A 5,000-nucleotide genomic window follows, 5' to 3' on the forward strand; every position below is an offset into this window, starting at 1 on the left:
TACTAACGCATTGATAATGATCTCCTAGTTTCCTGCAGCAGAGAACTACCTACTAACGCCTTGATAATGATCTCCTAGTTTCCTGCAGCAGAGAACTACCTACTAACGCCTTGATAATGATCTCCTAGTTTCCTGCAGCAGAGAACTACCTACTAACGCATTGATAATGATCTCCTAGTTTCCTGCAGCAGAGAACTACCTACTAACGCCTTGATAATGACCTCCTAGTTTCCTGCAGCAGAGAACTACCTACTAACGCATTGACAACGATCTCCTAGTTTCCTGCAGCAGAGAACTACCTACTAACGCCTTGATAATGATCTCCTAGTTTCCTACAGCAGAGAACTACCTACTAATGCCTTGATAATGATCTCCTAGTTTCCTGCAGCAGAGAACTACCTACTAACGCATTGACAACGATCTCCTAGTTTCCTGCAGCAGAGAACTACCTACTAACGCCTTGATAATGATCTCCTAGTTTCCTGCAGCAGAGAACTACCTACTAACTCATTGATAATGATCTCCTAGTTTCCTACAGCAGAGAACTACCTACTAACGCCTTGATAATGATCTCCTAGTTTCCTGCAGCAGAGAACTACCTACTAATGCATTGATAATGATCTCCTAGTTTCCTGCAGCAGAGAACTACCTACTAATGCATTGATAATGATCTCCTAGTTTCCTGCAGCAGAGAACTACCTACTAACGCCTTGATAATGATCTCCTAGTTTCCTACAGCAGAGAACTACCTACTAACGCCTTGATAATGATCTCCTAGTTTCCTGCAGCAGAGAACTACCTACTAACGCATTTTCACTGGTGATAATACAACTCTTAGATAAACATGATGAATTACTATTTACATTCCAATATAATCTACATACTCCACCATTTTTTATTTTCATTTGTAATTGATAACACATTTAAACTAGGGAATAAAACCCAACTTTTCAAGTTTAGACAGGCAACGCTGCAAACAGGGGAGGATAAATTAATTAGGAATTCTGTCTGAAAGAATGTAGCGTAATTTAAAGCATAATGAGGCATTAATATGCAATTTGCAAATGATGAGTGTGAAGCAGCAAACAAATCTCCCTTAATGTGTTGGGGATAAAACCCCAGACGAATTCTAATTCAAATCCTGCCCGGCCTCCCAAATAACACCCTATCCCCTATATCAGGGGTGACACATACTCATTCCATGGAGGGCCTAGCGTCTGCAGGTTTTAGTTTTTTCCTTTCAATGAAGACCTAGACAACCAGGTGAGGGGAGTTCCTTACTAATTAGTGAATTCATTAATCAAGAACAAGGGTGGGAGACACTCGGCCCTCTTTGGAATGAGTTTGACACGTGGCCTATATGTAGTTCACTTCCCTGGTCAAAAGTAGTGCACTATGTAGGGAATAGTGTGCTGTTTGGGACGGAAACCCTCTTTCTGGGATCAACAATTATAGCCCAGCTAACGACACATCAATTATGATACATCATCACTAACTGACACTGATGGAGAAGCAGTCTGTATTGTAGACTGACTGACACTGATGGAGAAGCAGTCTGTATTGTAGACAGACTGACACTGATGGAGAAGCAGTCTGTATTGTAGACAGACTGACACTGATGGAGAAGCAGTCTGTATTTAGACTGACTGACACTGATGGAGAAGCAGTCTGTATTGTAGACTGACTGACACTGATGGAGAAGCAGTCTGTATTGTAGACAGACTGACACTGATGGAGAAGCAGTCTGTATTGTAGACTGACTGACACTGATGGAGAAGCAGTCTGTATTGTAGACAGACTGACACTGATGGAGAAGCAGTCTGTATTGTAGACTGACTGACACTGATGGAGAAGCAGTCTGTATTGTAGACTGACTGACACTGATGGAGAAGCAGTCTGTATTGTAGACTGACTGACACTGATGGAGAAGCAGTCTGTATTGTAGACTGACTGACACTGATGGAGAAGCAGTCTGTATTGTAGACTGACTGACACTGATGGAGAAGCAGTCTGTATTGTAGAGCGACTGACACTGATGGAGAAGCAGTCTGTATTGTAGACAGACTGACACTGATGGAGAAGCAGTCTGTATTGTAGACAGACTGACACTGATGGAGAAGCAGTCTGTATTGTAGAGAGACTGACACTGATGGAGAAGCAGTCTGTATTGTAGACTGACTGACACTGATGGAGAAGCAGTCTGCATTGTAGACAGACTGACACTGATGGAGAAGCAGTCTGTATTGTAGACTGACTGACACTGATGGAGAAGCAGTCTGTATTGTAGACAGACTGACACTGATGGAGAAGCAGTCTGTATTGTAGACAGACTGACACTGATGGAGAAGCAGTCTGTATTGTAGACAGACTGACACTGATGGAGAAGCAGTCTGTATTGTAGACAGACTGACACTGATGGAGAAGCAGTCTGTATTGTAGACTGACTGACACTGATGGAGAAGCAGTCTGTATTGTAGACTGACTGACACTGATGGAGAAGCAGTCTGTATTGTAGACTGACTGACACTGATGGAGAAGCAGTCTGTATTGTAGACTGACTGACACTGATGGAGAAGCAGTCTGTATTGTAGAGAGACTGACACTGATGGAGAAGCAGTCTGTATTGTAGACAGACTGACACTGGCAGGCAGGAGGATACAGTAGTACTAGTGAGGGACAGTTCTAGCTAGTGTAAGGCATGACAGTTCCCAGAGAGTCATTTCCTGTTCTCACAATGGAGAGCTGTTGAGAAGAACTCTGAAGGATACGTCTCAAATTACAGCCGAGTTCTGCACATGCTCAGTAGAGTAGCTACGTTCTATGTGAGAGTTCTGCACATGCTCAGTAGAGTAGCTGCGTTCTATATGAGAGTTCTGCACATGCTCAGTAGAGTAGCTACGTTCTATATGAGAGTTCTGCACATGCTCAGTAGAGTAGCTACGTTCTAAATGAGAGTTCTGCATCCGAGGGCCATACTTTAATCCTCCCCTCTCGTCTCATTCGTGTGTTGACCCCAAAAGGACAAAGGAAATTGAGTTGTAATTCATCCTCATTACGACCTAATCCCAAATGCCAGTCTATTGTCTCCATAGTGCAATAGACCAGATTCCTATTGGCCCTCGTCAGGGTGAAATACTCCCTGATCTGACCGGTTCTACCCATGTCTCCTCATTTGATGGGTGTAGTGGGATCCTCCCTCCCTCCCTCCCTCCCTCCCTCCCTCCCTCCCTCCCTCCCTCCTCTCCCTCCTCCCTCTCCTCTCCTCTCCTCTCTCTCCTCTCCTCTCCTCTCCTCTCCTCTCCTCTCTCTCCTCTCTCTCCTCTCCTCTCCTCTCTCTCCTCTCCTCTCCTCTCTCTCCTCTCCTCTCCTCTCTCTCTCTCTCTCTCTCTCTCTCTCTCTCTCTCTCTCTCTCTCTCTCTCTCTCTCTCTCTCTCTCTCTCTCTCTCTCTCTCTCTCTCTCTCTCTCTCTCTCTCCCTCTCTCCCTCCCTCCCTCTCTCCCTCCCTCTCTCCCTCTCTCCCTCTCTCTCCCTCCCTCCCATCTCCTCTCTACCTCCCTCTCCTCTCCTCTCCTCTCCTCTCCTCTCTCTCCTCTCCTCTCCTCTCCTCTCCTCTCCTCTCCTCTCCTCTCCTCTCCTCTCCTCTCCTCTCCTCTCCTCTCTCTCCTCTCCTCTCCCTCTCCTCTCCTCTCCCTCTCTCTCTCTCTCTCTCTCTCTCTCTCTCTCTCTCTCTCTCTCTCTCTCTCTCTCTCTCTCTCTCTCCCTCTCTCCCTCCCTCCCTCCCCCTCTCCCTCCCTCCCCCTCTCAGATCTCCCTCTTTATGTAGACATAACATGCGCTGTTTGAGCTACTCCAGTAAGTGACGTTGCAGGCTAGCTCAGTGCTGCCCCCTCTCGTTGAATATCTCAACTTGAAGGCCGACCGGAGTGCTGCAGGCTGCCGTTAGCAACTAAATTATCCTTATAACTTCTTCTGTGAGCGATTTAAAAATAATCGGTTCAAGGACATACATCTGGTCTAATAGAATAAGTGATTGATTGTCTTTAAAAAAAATGTTTTACACAAATATTGACCACGAAGATTGCCATTTTCTCATTCACTATGGGGGCATCCTGTTTTCTGAAAACAATGCCTGCAACACCATGGTCGGCCTTGGACTTCGTGGCTTCAATGAGAGGGGGCAGTCGTTCTCCCCTGCTCCAAACCATTGATGAGTATTTGGGAGGATTTGACGTAATGAATTTGACCCAGGCCTGTGAATGTGTCCCTGCAGGTCCTTCTCTGGTTGGCGCGGTGAGGAAGGACTGGGCGTCTGACAACAGTATCGCCCTCTCCTGGACGGAGGTGGAACAGCAGCCTAACGCCATACTGGACTATGAGATCAAGTACTACGATAAGGTACTGTCACTGACCACATCTCTGTACACTTTTGAAGGTACTGTCACTGACCACATCTCTGTACACTTTTGAAGGTACTGTCACTGACCACATCTCTGTACACTTTTGAAGGTACTGTCACTGACCACATCTCTGTACACTTTGGTTGTGTGGAGCAATGCAGAAGTTGTCGGTTCAACTCCCACACGGCTCACACACTTAAACGTATATACGCTCACTGTATTGTAAGTGGATGAAACCATCTGCTAACTGGCCAGAGGTGACCAGCACTCCTGTTGGTGGCTTCTGCATGCTTTTGCTCCCACCCTGTTGTAAGTGACCTCATCTGATTGGGGGGGGGTGTGTGTCGTCACCAGGAGCAGGAGCAGTTGGGCTACTCATCAGACCGTACCAAGGCCCCCAGTGTCGTGGTGACCGGCCTCAAGCCCTCCACCGTGTACGTCTTCCACGTGCGCGCTCGAACCGCCGCCGGCTTCACGGCGTACAGCGACAAGTTCCACTTCTCCACCGGGGACCAGAGTGAGGACGTGTGTGTGTGTTTCTGTGTGTGTGTGTGTGTGTGTGTTTCTGTGTGTGTGTGTGTGTGTGTGTGTGTTTCTGTGTGT

General features: G+C 46.8%; 1 pseudogene; it reads left to right on the forward strand.

Moving 5' to 3' along the window:
• LOC121562044 overlaps positions 1-5,000 on the forward strand; it is a 40,299-nt pseudogene that overhangs the window by 20,740 nt on the left and 14,559 nt on the right.

Source organism: Coregonus clupeaformis, unplaced genomic scaffold (assembly GCF_020615455.1).
Source record: "Coregonus clupeaformis isolate EN_2021a unplaced genomic scaffold, ASM2061545v1 scaf1179, whole genome shotgun sequence".
NCBI classification, from domain to species: domain Eukaryota; kingdom Metazoa; phylum Chordata; class Actinopteri; order Salmoniformes; family Salmonidae; genus Coregonus; species Coregonus clupeaformis.